General features: G+C 41.9%; 1 protein-coding gene across 1 annotated transcript in view; it reads right to left on the bottom strand.

The window, feature by feature from the left end:
* The window catches only part of LOC120515032 (N-acetyllactosaminide beta-1,3-N-acetylglucosaminyltransferase 3-like), a 55,751-nt gene extending 47,532 nt beyond the window's left edge, over window positions 1–8,219 (bottom strand). Inside the window, exon 1 of the mRNA XM_039735725.1 lies at window positions 8,146–8,219. The gene's annotated coding sequence lies outside the window, so the exon portion shown is untranslated. The remainder of the gene's footprint in view (window positions 1–8,145) is intronic.
* Between the last annotated feature and the right edge of the window lie 6,650 nt (window positions 8,220–14,869).

The following is a 14,869-nucleotide window of genomic DNA, read 5'->3' as shown; positions in this document are numbered from 1 at the left end:
AGTCTGCATTTTAAAACAGAACATAAAGATACGGAAAGAGTCAGGGCCCTGATGATATTTGCAGATTCACCATTAAATTGTGTGCAAATGAACTAAGCCCTATATTGCATTACCTTTTTAGTTAGTTTTTATATAAAGAACATGTACCAAAGGTATGGAAGGATGCTAAGGTGGTCTCTATTCCAAAAATCAGTTCCCCCAAAACTCATTGATTTTAGGCCGGTGGCTCTCACATCCATCTTAATTAAATCATTTGAAATGTTGATAAAGACAGAAATCTTAAAGAAAATTGAACATATTTAGAATCCTATGTTGTTTCAGTTAAATGTATCTAAAGCTAAGGACATAACAGTAGTAATCATGAAGGTGAACGTATTAATGGTCAGATTGTACAGTAGAGTGTGTGACATCGTACAAATGTTTTGGACAATAATTGATTCTAAACTAGAGGCAAATTGTGATATTGTATGCCAAAGGGCACACCAGCGTTTATTCTGTTTAAGACAACTGCTTTATTTGCAGACTGAGACTGTTAAGACTGCTTTACTCTGCTGTTACTGAATCTGCTTTATCTTTCTCTCCGGCATCTTGGTTTGGAAAGCTTTACTTTAAACAAAACTAGGGGGCTTTGCCCCTTGCTCGCTTCGCTTGCCAACTCCGGCCACTTTGCATCTCTGATGCTTGCGTTGTGAATGGGGGGCTGAACGCACCCCAAGAAGACGCAGTCTCTCCTCCGAAACCCCCTCTTAAATGGTGATACAATGGGAAACAAATACATTTTTTTTTATCTCTTTTTTGCTCGATCAGCTGCTGGCTTGCTGCTGCTGCTGCACTGCCGCGTGATCTGCATCTCACATGGCGCACTTCTGTCATATCATCTATATCCATATATTTGATGTTTTTTCGCTTTTACCTTTTCGTCAATATCGCATTGAATTTTGATTCCGTGTTTGAAATTACATCGTGACAACGCAACATATAACTGCCGTGAGGGAATATCGTTTCTTTCTCTCTACAAGAAATGTGTCTGAGAATAGCATTCACACAAATAAGAAATGATTTCTCTCGCGGGATTTCACTTTCACCAAACAACAAATCTTTTAATTCTCGTGGATTCGCCTCTTCATTGGGAAGAAACACTACTTTTTTTTCCCTGATGGCAACATGAATTATACAATCTACAAGTCTCCGACTTAAAGTTTAAATCCGAACAATATATTCAATCTCTTTTCGCTGTTCCGTTATTTCACTGAGTAATAATTTCCATTTGTTTGCGCTAATGCGATCTTTACTATAATTTTTGGAGAATTTCAAATTTTCATACTTCCATTACCTCTAACCCGCTCTGCATGTGTACTGCGCCAACGTTTTTGAATTCTTTACGACGTTCTACTCTGTCATCTACTCTTTGTTTGATTTCCGGCCAGTGCGTGGGTAAATCTCTTGGCACAAAGACTCATCATGCAAGACGTGAAAGTGTCTCTCTGAGAAAATCACGTCTCGTCTCCTTCCAACCTTCTAAGATTTTTTTTAGAACAGAGAGATAAAGCAAATTGTTAAATGGTCACGTAGGCTGATTGGGGGCTCATCATTTGTGCACTCGAGGCAGCTAAAGTATATGGCAAGGTTGATCTTAAGTAACGTCTCTCATTCTTTGCACGTTGAAATTCAGTTACTCCTTTCTGGAAAAGGATTTACTGTTCCCAAAAGCAGAACAAAAACACATAAAAATAGCTTTGTTCCAGCATCAATCATACAGCTCAATAAATCTTAGATATAGGAATTATTTATTATTCTCATGAAACTTTTTATTTTAGCGCGTGTTTTAATTGTACATGAATGGGATTCTACATGCGTGCGTCTGGTTCAATCAGTTGCTGTCATAAAGGACAGCTAATGTAAATCTCTTGTACTGCAACACAATTTTACATACAGTGCTAATAAAGTAAACCTAAACCTTAGATAGTACTTCTTCCTTTAGTCTTGGGCTAATAAGCAGGGCCTTCCAGGTGAAGCCACACCACAATTCTGACAATTCAAGAACAGCAACAACATTTGTTTATACAGCACATTTTCATACAAATCATTCCTTTGTGTCTTTGCTTCTAATGTTGCAACAGAGAACAACAGTAACCGGAGAGCTCGAGTGTTTTATGAATGTTGCACTGTAGGACGGGTTTTTAAGGTCCCACCTATCTGCACACAGGGACTGGTCTCCATCCATCTATGGAAGCTTTACAAAGAGATTATTCTGGGATTTGAACTCAGATCTCACGAGATGTGAGGTGACAATGCCAGCTAATGAGCCCAAAGGAATTCATTCATTTTCTGATCCGTCTTTAGCAAGCACTGGCTTGTGAATGTGCTCTTTATTCACTGCCACACCACAGAGGTCCTGCTGCGATATCCACTCATTCAACCCTTAAAATAGATGGCAGCAAAGCCTACAGAAACTGAAGATACAGTACATACATAAATAAATAAATAAATAGATAGATAGATAGATAGATAGATAGATAGATAGATAGATAGATAGATAGATAGATAGATAGATAGATAGATAGATAAAGACTGATGTGCATGGAGAAAAGAACTGAAAATGTCATACTGACCTTTAAATATTTTGACACTCTTGATATCCTTCTGTTCTGAAACACTCTGACCTGTCATTGTTTGCACGTCTTAAACAACTCTTATCATACACTGATCATTTCTGTATTATCTATATCTATCATTTATTTATTATATTACATATCTGTTGACTATATTTATGTATCTAGATTGCAAATACCATACATTGCATCAATGTTCATATTGCTAACTACACGTCAATATTGCTGCTACTCCTTTGTCTTGTCTTTTGCACAATGTCTTGTCTTGTGTTTTAATTTTAAATTTAAATCTTAATTTTAATTCTATTTTTAATGTATTATTTGCACTTCATGTTGTTACACTGTGGACCCTGAGCTTCACAATTTCGTCTGTCTGTATACTTGTATATGGCTGAGATGACAATAAAGTTCACTTTGACTTTGAAATAAATAAACTCAGTACTCAATTTCACACTCTTTGTTTTCAAAACACACTTTATAAGAAGAAAACCTAATCCTTTCCTTCTCATAGTCATTTTCAAATCCACTTAACCCTCCTAGTAAAATCAACTGTGCAAGTCAACAGACCATAAAAGAATGAAACAAAGAGCAGAAACAAACAAGGACGCTGCTGACAGAAGAGTTGACACCCTCCGCCTCCATAGCCCACATATCTTACGCCGTCCCCACCCAGCTCACCCCTGCAATTGTGCTCTGCTGAGGGTGGCCAGTCCGACTCGTTTGGGCTCATACCTGCGGACTGATGTCAGGCACTGTAATGTGAGATTTTGGGGGCCTCATTGCGTCAGTGGGTTAGTTAAACACAGTCATCTTTATTGCCATTGCACAATGTTTGATGACAGCTCCCGGTAAAACATACATTTGAACAAAGACATAAGTGTAAATGAAACCGAAACATAGCCTGTCCTATCTGTATATAAACAATCTGATAAGAACCCACAGAGTGCATTAAAAGAATATAGATAGTCATGAACATCCACATGAACATTACCTGTGCTAGCCGAGTAAACCAGTCCACTAAAGAATAAATGATAAAGTTCAGTGCTAAATTTAATTCAATAATTGTCCCAATATCAGAGACCGAGTGGTGGCCCTGAGGCTGAGGATCTGCAATGGTTGCCAGTTCAAACCCCGTTACTGCCAGAGGGTCCCTACTCAGTTGTGTGCTTCATCAAGACCCTTAACCTTAAAATTTCTCCAGGGGTGCCATACAATGTCTGACCCTGCGCTCTGACCTCCATAGGTCAAACAAAAAGAGATTTTTCCCTCGAGGATTAATAAATTGCACTAAATTGCAAGAGGCCAGAGGGCAACAAGATGAACAAATGGTGCCCAGGGGGATTTCAGTGTCTTACCATCTTAGCAGCCCCACAGAGACAACGGGAATACTAGATGTCTTCCACTGGCAGATCTGAGTTCCAATGTCTCTTCAGCGATATTTATGACATTTCGTAGAGCTACAGCACTTGGAGTACCACACGTCACAGAGTAAAGGCTCATTTATACTCGGGCGCGGACCGCTGCAGACGCACTCGCGCTGGGCTGCTTATAGGTCAGTCATTCTAATCGAGAAGGGCAACTGAATGTCAATGAATGCATTGATCTTTATGGGCTCGGTGTGCTGTGCACTCCTGTAAATCAGCAGACCCAAAATAACTTTCAACAAGGACACGGGACCCTGACAATGGATAGGAAGGGTGGTCTCTGCTGCAGTCAGGACATGGACAGAAATGGAAATGCTGGCATCCCAGAAGGACTTGATCAAGGATCCTTTAACTGGCTGGGAGGTCAGTATACTGGAACAACATTTACATACAAAGAATGGAGCTCAAAGTGCTTCACAAGATCTCAAAAAGAAAGTTACATTACAGGAAAACCAAATAAAATTATAATAAAAAAGTAACAAAGAAAAAAACAAATTAATCTATACGATCTTATGAAGCAGATATGTAATTAGTACAAGAGTAGCATCCTTATCTACAATATCATGATGTAAGTCTCCAAAGATTAGTTCAGTGATCAGTTCAGATGGCAAGGAGGATAGAAAAAAAAAGAAAATCTGCAGGGGTTCCAAGGCCAAAAGACCACCCGGCCAGCCCCTTCTGGTCATCATTCTAACCTAACATAAAACAGGGGGAACAGCAGAAAGGCAGCTTACTGGGACTGTTTATTCCCCCGACACACTAGAGGGCAGTGTCCCATACAGATATCTACAGGGCATGTTGAGAACTGCAGTCCAGTGAGGCAGCCCTGTTGAGTTCCAGGGGCCACAGCAGGAATTAATGGGACTTCCACTTGGCACAGCCATGCTTCTTATGGACAAACTTGTGGTGCTGGAAGTATTCTCTGGTTCTGTATAAAGGAAGAAGCTCTCCCTCATCCGGGCAAGTCAGAGTCAGTAGCAGAATTGGACCACACTCGCCTGGGAGGAGTGAAGGGAAGAAGAAGACTATTGCGGTGCAGTACTGTGCCGTTTGAATGGAGATGAAGGAACTCTGTTTAATAAAAAGAAGTCTGAGTTTTGAACCTGTGACTGTGTCTGCATGGTTATGTTTAGGGTACTTTGACGCCCCCTACTGATTCCACAGATGGAACACCTACATGAAGTTTCAGAAGTAGCTTTTATCTGCTTAGATCCCTAACAGGCTCCATAAGTGACCATGAACAGATGATAACAGATTTGTGAAATCCCAATAGGTTCCTAATCTTGCTGCTTACTCAAGCTCAGTTCAGGTGTTCTTGATCTGATGTATCCTGCTAGGTTGCCTACTAGACATTAAAGATTTCTGTTTTATCCAGAGCATAGGAGCCAGGTCAAAGGCCAATAAACCAAATGAATGTGCAAAGAGCCCTTCACAGCACTGAACCGCACAACCAGTGAAGTGCCATTACTGTAAAGGAGCAGTGTTGATAAGGGTGTGGACTGCAGCGAAGGGCCCCATACTTTATGATGTAATAAAAATACTGGGATTTTAGGGGAGACCCGGGTTCGCTTCCCAGGTCCTCCCTGCATGGAGTTTGCATGTTCTCCCCGTGTCTGCGTGGGTTTCCTCCCACAATCCAAAGACATGCAGGTTAGGTGGATTGGTGATTCTAAATTGGCCCTGGTGTGTGGGTGTGTTTGTGTGTGTCCTGCGGTGGGTTGGCACCCTGCCCAGGATTGGTTCCTGCCTTGTGCCCTGTGTTGGCTGGGATTGGCTCCAGCAGACCCCCGTGACCCTGTATTCGGATTCGGCGGGTTAGAAAATGGATGGATGGATGGATGGATTTTAGGGGTATTTTATGTTATTTTTTTAATGTGGTAAATGATTGTCATTTAAAGGTTTTGGCTTGCACCCATAGCTCACCTATTTTTAACTGTTGTGATCCGCTAGGAGGCGCTGCAACATCCCAAACCACAGACAATAAACACCTTAATGCAGTCCGCAGTTCCAGAAGTATTTCCTCTTCCCTTCTTCACTCCACTCCACTTCACTTTGTCTGACTCCTCTCCTGACTCTGACCCCCAAGTAAAGTGGAGCAGCTTCCTTTATACCGGACCCTGGAGTACATCCAGCACTATCACGTTGCATCCTGGAAGCTCTTCTGTGTCAGTCGGGACCTTCCTGTGATAGGAGAGTCTTCCTCCAGCAGCTCCCACTAGTGGCACCCAAGAACCCCAACAGGGCTTCCTACCAAAACTACAAGTCCATGGAGATCTGCGAGTATTCAAATGGAATACACGGCAGAAGGATGTCGCCACTCGGTGTACTGGGGAAGCACATGGCCCTGGGAAGCACTCTCCCCTTGTCCATCCATCATAAAGGTCTCCCAACCAGGAAAGGTACAACTAGCCATCTGGGTGGGATATCCGTCTGCTCACATCCTTCTATTAAAAGGGCCTCCCAGCCCAGTAAGGAGCCATCCATCCCAGCGGGGATGCCACCCAACCCGTGTTACCCATAGTGCCATATTTTTTTTTTACAGTATAATTTTTTAATAGCTTATATCTGTAAAACTACTTGAATTACCCAATAAAACTAAATGTACAGATGTAACATTTGTATGGCTTCCTTTAAAAAATTGAGATATCTTTGTATTTTATAATGACAAATAAAATCAGTTCTTTACTGCCTTCCATACCATCCAGCCATCCCTGTTAAGGGGTAAACTCGGAGATAAGCAGGTGGGTGAGCCTGTGGTGGTCCTGGTAATGGTGGACCAGCTGTGGAGCAGACTCAAGGACTGTGTGAGCCACACTGCAGCACCAAGAAAGAGTCCTGGTTCCTTTTCTCGTCACACTATAAACCTCTAACTAGAAACATAACACCAGCTCAAGTCACTTAGAGAAATTCTCAAATCATTCAATAAAGTGGATGAGACAGAGGAGAGGCCACCTGCCAGTCACCACCAGGATCTGGAGGGTCTCCCATAGTTGCAGGTGGTTCATCTCGAAGGCCCTTAGGAGTGAGGGGTGTATCTTTGTGTAGTTCTGTGCTTTGAGAATTCTTTTGGATTTTTGACCTTGTTGCTCAATTTTCGAACTTTCTTCATGTGTCTGTATTGAGACTTCTTTGCCTGAATTGCCATTTGTGTTACAGCAACTACTTTTTGTCTTATATAGAGCTTTACTCTTGTGAAAGAGAAGTTGTGTGAAGGATAAATCTTTTATATTGATTGTATTATTATTTTAAGACTTAAGACATCTTTTTACAAGCTGGGGTTTAATGGTGATCTGCCTCTCCTTCTGGAAGTGCTTTCGTCCTGGCGAATTAACACTCTGGAGCCGCTTGTCCGATGGGGACTTCCAAATGCCGACTGGCTTTTTATTGAATATGCCTCGATATAAACGGTGCCCTACCACCGCCCGTTGTCTGGGTCACGGGGACACGACCAAAATAACAAAGATAATTCATCTTCATCCTATCTACCTCTTTACCTGTTCGCTCCCCTCACCACTTGATGGTGTCTTTCTCTCGCTCCAGTAACAACTGCCACTTCCGACCACCACCTCCCCTTTTCTCCACGCACTGTTAATTAACCCTCATCCCTGTCACTCAGCTCTCTCTCTCTCTGGTGCCCCCCCAAGACTCCACCCCATCATCACTTTCACTCCCTACAGCCCATGCAATGGCAAGAAACGTCACAATACTTTGGGACCCCTAGCTCATGAACTCTTTATACCATCACAACTTTGACATTAGGTGGTGCGCAGTTTTGTTTCTCCATACTTAGCAACTGTAAAAATATCAACATGGAAAGACACGAAAACACATTCATGCATAATAAAATGACTTCAGAGGTGAATGGAAATGAAAGAACTGAATTCTCCATAGGAATAAACTTAGACATGCATTCAAACGGCGCTTCTAAAACAAATGGAAAACTGAGAAAAAGTGTTCCCCAAAGATTATTCCCCATAGGTGCAGATTTCCATTATTTGCATTGTGTTTACCTGACCTTTTTTTCTTTCACGTGTTTTTAAAATCCATCAAAGCAGAGCAACACCGAGGGCAGATGTTAGTCAGACAAATGAAGCGTAGCTTAGCCTTACCTACAACTCGGTGTCACCATGTCCTTCCACTTCTTCCCATATTTCTTGATCACACACCCATCCCTGTGAATATGATTACAATCTTGCAGGCACTCATAACGTAATCCTTACTGTCTTTAATTTCTCTCTTGGTAAAACAGAACAGAAGTTGAAGCAGAGGCCCTTATATTGACAAATGGCAGATGTTGCCTGTCACCATTCTTTGCTTGTTTTCAGGTAAAGCCTCTGCAGACTATCCTGGTGAAAATGATGACACCAATGAGGCTATGCAGGTAGCGGGTCCTTCCTGCTTTGGGCCATGTGTATCCCCATGAGTGTGTGCTGAGGGTCACCAGTGCAGAAGGTGTTGTGCAGAAGCCTTTTGGGGACTGATTTAGAGGTATCATCAGGGGAGGATTTCTAGGTTTCACCGTCACTTACTGGCTTGTTTGTTTCTTCGAGAGTTACAAGGACAACAACTAAGAGGAACTGCCCTGAATGTCACCTGAGACTCACTGCCAGCCTTCCACCTTCTGTTCCCCTGGACTTTTCACCTTGAAGACACACTGGATTTATGTCTTTTCTGATAAACAACTTCAGATGGTACCCTGGCTCAACCAACGCAGGAGTATCTTACTCTTCGTACTAGAGAGCAGAGTTTGTTTTTTTTCCTTCAGTGAGTTGTCAATTAAATGTGGATTTCTCAGGAGAATTACCAGCCCTTTTTATGAGTCCCATTTGCTTTCTTTTGACAGTAGCACAATCACGCAGATCGGAAATGAGAGCTGTCTGAGCTAACCGAGCAGCAGGCTATCTGGAGACTCAGAATTGTCTGACTGAACAATAACAACACCATTAAGGAGCCACGGACCAAATGATTCTTGAAGATTCAGCAGCACAGAACAAGGAGGAAGAAGTTTCTGCAACTGACTCCAAGGAGGTACAACCAGGCACAGGGACTCACCCACAACAAAGATCACAAGACATTGAAGCCTTCCTCATCATATTTGTGAATACAACTTCCCACCACTGCTGGCCACTATAAAAGTAATGGAGCTACATTGTCACCTTGTCCTTGATGAGGAAAGCACTGACAGTCTACTATACTATGTGTGGTGCTGCAGCAGCACACAAATGGCAAAAAGGTTGTGCATTCAAAAAGACCCAGAAAATACATGCCAGAATCTGCCCTAGGAAAATGGTAGGCTTAAGGCTTGACTAGGCCTCAAAAATGAACATAAGGCTTAAATATAATAAGAATAGTAACGAGTCTCTAAAAACACCAAGTATTTTCCTCCAGGGGGGAAATCCAGCTGTGTCGTGAACTAGGAGTCCCGAGCACTAAAGGGCTCCAAAACAAACAGTTCTAAATAATAGCCACTAGAAGGGGATATCACCATCAAAGCCTGGCTAGTAATAAAGAACAAGCACCGAATCATTTATAAAATAAAGGAATTCTTCGTCAGGAAAGGTACTCCAATCACAATGAAGCTTTGTGAAGCACAATGGCAAAATGGAATTGCCAGTAAGAAAGGCAATCCAAGTCAAACAAAGTTGCAATGCAGAATCCAAACTGGGTGGTCAAAGACCAGCAAGAGGATCAAAATTCCAAAAAAAGAAAAGGCACAAGCAAACAATAATAATTCTTTGCATTTATATAGTGCTTTTTCTCACAACTGAAAGCGCTTAGCAATTGCAGGTTAAGGGTCGGCTTGCTCAAGGGCCTAACAGAGCAGAGTCCCTTTTGGCATTTTACGGGATTTGGACCGGCAACCTTCCAAATGCCAGTGCAGATCCTTAGCCTCAGAGCCACCACTCCGCTAAAGCACAAACAACTCACCGACTCCGACATGCACAATGAACCACCAGAAACCCTCTGAATTTATACGGCGGAGGGCAGTTCCTGGTGGTGATTGGCAGATGGCCCTGCTTCTTGGGGGACCATCCAAAAAACACATGAAACATACCAAAGGCGGCGTATATACATATACAAAATCAAAAATAAAAAAAATATATACACATAACCAGCATAAACAAAAGAATGAAAAAAGAATAAAAGAAACATGAATATAAAGTCCACCCAGGGGACACTGGGAGTAGAGACAAGTCCACAAGAACCGTTAAAAAGTTGAAGATTTATTAACATAAAATGGTCAAAAAAAGAACAAAAGCTCAAAAGAGCTGAAAGAGGCAAAACGAAGTTTCTGAAAAGGCAATCCTCAACCAACAAAAATGAAGTCCAGTAACCAGAATTCTTAAACAGAGCAAACATTTATAAAAAAAAAAACAACTCAGAAACACCGAACAATTATAACAATTCACAATATTCACAGAAAGATGAAAACACCTTTGCCAGAGCGCATACAATGTACCGCAAGGGACTGCAATTCCCATGAGCCATTATAGATCTGGGAACAGTCCCTTAATGGAGAAGAGGCCCCGCCTCCACGGAAACCAACCGCAAAACACAGGGAATACAACAGAGGCATGCATACAATGACAAAATCAAATACAAAGAAGAATGGAAATAATAAACCAAAATAACATTAACCCAAACAAAAGAATCAAACATGAACACAGAAGACACAAGACAAGAAGTTGAACCCTATGAAAAAGAGGAAGGCATATCCAGGGACTATAAGGCCAGGTTTATGCTTCACGTGACGCACGCTCAAGTGTTGTGCCGATTATACTTGTGTGCGTATTTTACGGAAATCTGGAAGAATCCACCAGGTGGCAGTGTGAGATATTATCACGGTAAGAACACGTTCAGCTTTGCTGTGTTGTGAATTGCCTGAAACATTTATTAAATTCCGATGACACCTTACCGCAATATCTCTCAAAAGGATGTTTAATGATTAAATCCAGGAATGTGTCTATTCCAGCAAGCATTGGGCACTAGGCAGAAACAACCCCTAGACGGGGCATCAGCTCATTGCAAGGTGAATACAAGCACACACATACACACACTGGCGTCATTTTAGTGTCACCACATCTGCATATCTTTGGAAGGAAACCAGAGCACACTGTGGAAACCCAGCAGGAAAACATGGAAACTCCATGCAGGGAATCAATCAATCAATCAACATTTATTTCTATAGGACATTTTCATACAAAAAAATGTAGCTCAAAGTGCTTTACAAAATGAATAGAAAAATAGAAGACACAATAAAAAATAAACATAAGTCAACATTAATTAACATAGAATAAGAGTAAGAGTGTCCGATGGCCAGGGTGGACAGAGAAAACAAAAAAAAACTCCAAAGGCTGGAGAAAAAAAATAAAATCTGTAGGGATTCCAGACCATGAGACCGCCTGATCAGTCCCCTCTGGGCAGGGAATACCAGCGTCGTGACTCTCTGCGAGACACCAGCGTTACCACTCCGCCACCGTGTCACCTGATGCGTGTAATTATTAAGAGTATTCATTATTTAAACGAAATTAACAATTTATCTGTAAAATGTAACATACATACTTTAATGCATTTCATCATGAAAGTGATATCAAGTATAAATCTTAGGGTTCTAAATGTGCAGAGAGTTGGAATATCTTAACTGTGATGTGTTCTGTGCGGTGATCTATTGCTGTGTGTCGCTGCTGTCAGGTCCGGAGGAAGCCACAGGAAAAAAGACGGCACAAAAGATGGTACGTGAGACTTTTAAAATGTATCGTGTCATTACAATCGGGAATATGCAACGCTTGAATATAAAAGATGCATCTGTATGTCGGCATTTTGCTTCACCACATTGAACCATTCATCAAACATCGAAGCGCGCACATCGATCCTGTAGGATCCTCAAAGCAGCTTTCTGTCACATGTAGATACTAAACAGAGACTTTTATCACACTCTGCCCCCCGACTTTTTGCAGGTACTGCAACTTGCGCACGCGTCACGTTAATTTCAGAGGACCTGCTCAGAGGACGCGTCAAATGAACGCTGGGAACACGTGGCAGCCATGATGCGTGCGCGTATGCGTTCTGAGTGTGAAGTATAAACGAGCCCTTACTGTTATGTTGGAAGCCAGGGTTTTACCTTGGCTTCAAGTTTCTTGTTTTTTCACTTATTTAGTTTATTTGTTGGTTTCATTTTTTGTTTCTCTTTGCATGTGTATTTCATTGTTTTTGAATTAGTTTTATGGATTTGGTTAATTATAAATGTATTAGTCTTTTCTTCTGTTTACTTTGTTCTCTATATGCTGAACCCAAAGAGGGCAGGACCCCCAGTTCTGCAGCTGGAGAAATCTCCCCCAGTGCTGTCTAAGAGCTAGCAGTCTACTCATTGTTTGCTTTCCATTGACATTGTGCTTCTGTGTTGAGTTTCGTGTATTGGATTGGCTTGGTGTACGTTCTGAGGATTGCTCTTGTAGGCTTTCCCTTTTCATTTCTTTTGCCGTGTCCTTATTTTTGGCAGACAGTCATGTATGTTTAAGTGTCATTTAGCATCTAGTGCTTCTAAGCCTATTAAACTCTGGTGAAATTGTACTGTGAAATTAAATGTAAGATTTGTAGAACTAGAAGTAATTTTGCAGCAAAGAACAATTTGTAGAACATCCATCATTTTCTGCAGCTTATCTAAGTCCTTGTTGCAGGGGCAGCAGTCTGAGTAACGACGCCCATCACCCCTTTTTCCTCCTCCAAATCATTTGGGGGGGGAGATTCTGAGGCATTCCCAAGTCAGCCATTAGATATAACTGTTTCAACGTATCCTTGGTCAGCCCAGAGGTCTTCTCCTGGTTGGACATGCCTGCAACACCCCCTCAGGTAGGAATCCAAGAGGTATCTTAATGAGAATCACGGACCACCTCAACTGCCTTCTTTCGATGTAAAGGAGCAGCAGCTCTTCTTTGAGCTCCTCCCAAATGTCTGCTCTCTCTGTCTCCAAGGCTGAATCCAGACACCGTGTGAAGAAAGGAAGCTCATCTCGGCCGCTTGTATCTACAATCTAGTTTTTTCAGTTATTACTCAAGGCTCATGAGCATAGGTGAGGTCAGGAATGTAGATTGACTGGTAAATCAAAATCTTTGCCTTTTATCTCTGCTCTCTTCATCATCTCTGTTATGAAGTCTGCATGACTGTGGATGCTGCTCCATTCTATTTATTAATCTCCTGCTCCCTTCTTCCCTCACATAATGGCGAGATACTTAAAGTCCTGCATTTGAAGCAACACCTCATCCCCATCCTGGAGAGGCCACCACGTCTTTTAAGAACTATAACCTCAGACTTGGAGGTGCTGATCCTCATCCTCATCCTGACCTCTTCACACTCAGCTCAAACCATCCCTGTGTGAATCTGAAGTCAAAGCCTGAAGAAAGTCCTCAGTGTCGGCATGTCAGGGAGAAGATGTGCAGCATCTGGACTGTTCCTTGTGGTGCTCCAGTGTGGCTCACACAGATCTTGAGTATCACAGACTACCATCTGCCTGACAGAAAGTCCATCGTCCAGGACACCACAGGCTCATCAACCTGCTTATCTCTGAGTTAACCCCTTAACAGGGATGGCTGGATGGCACTGAAAACACGTGAGAAATCAAAAAGCAGAATCCTCACAGTGTTCTCTGTACATTTAGCTCTGTGTGTCTGTAGGTGTCCAGCCTGAACTTTCAAGCTGAGCAATGGGGCTTGATGGTTATCACCCATTTTAAAATGTAATCACACTTTTGCAGTCCTGGTTTGAGCTTTTTCCAGTCAAGGAATGCATGTCTAAGTTTATTTCTATGGAGAATTCAATTCTTTCATTTCCATTCACCTCTGAAGTCATTTTATTATGCATGAAGGTGTCTTTCCATGTTAATATTTTTACAGTTGCTAAGTATGGAGAAACAAAACTGCGCACCACCTAATGTCAAAGTTGTGATGGTATAAAGAGGTCATGAAGTACGAGTCCCAAAGTATATTAGTTACAAAAACACGTCCAGAAGGAGAGGCAGATCACCAGCTTGTAAAAACATGTCTTAAATCTTAAAATAATAATAAAATAAATATAAAAATTCTCTGTCACAAGAGTAAAGCTCCATAGGCTCATAAAAGACACAAAGGAGTTGCTTTAACACAAATGGCAATTCAAGCGAACAAGTCTCAATACAGACACACGAAGAAAGGTTGATAATCGAGCAATAAGGTCAAAAATATCCAAAAGGATTCCAAAAGAACAGAACTACACAAAGATACACCCCTCACTCCCAAGGGCATTCGAAATGAACCACCTGGAACTATGGGAGACCCTCCAGATTTATCGACTGAAGGTCAGTTCCTGGAGGTGATTGGCAGGCGGCCTCTCCCCTCTGTCTCATCCATTTTACTGAATGATCTGAGAATTTCTCTAAGTGACCTGAGCTGGTGTTATATTTCTAGTTAGAGGTTTATAGTGTGACGAGAAAAGGAACCAGGACTCTTTCTTGGTGTTGCAGTGAGTCTCACAAACTGCGGTCTGCATGACAGATAGTCCACCATTACCAGGACCACCACAGGCTCATCCACCTGCATATCTCTGAGTTTACCCCTTAACAGGGATGGCTGGATAGCACTGAAAACACTGCAGAAATCAAAAACCAGAATCCTCACAGTGTTCTCTATACATTTGGCTCTGTGTGTCTGGGTATCCAACCTGAACTTTTAAGCTGAGCAATGGGGCTTGAAGGTTATCACCCATTTTAAAATTTAATTTGACATTTGAGCTTCTTCCAGTCAAAGTCATGCAGCACATGACAGCAAAAAAGTATCAAAGGTCCAGTGCCATTTGCTGCCT

This window comes from Polypterus senegalus, chromosome 14, assembly GCF_016835505.1.
Source record: "Polypterus senegalus isolate Bchr_013 chromosome 14, ASM1683550v1, whole genome shotgun sequence".
Taxonomy (NCBI): domain Eukaryota; kingdom Metazoa; phylum Chordata; class Cladistia; order Polypteriformes; family Polypteridae; genus Polypterus; species Polypterus senegalus.
The sequence above is the reverse complement of the archived record's forward strand: the minus strand, read 5'-3'. Positions and strand labels throughout refer to the sequence as shown.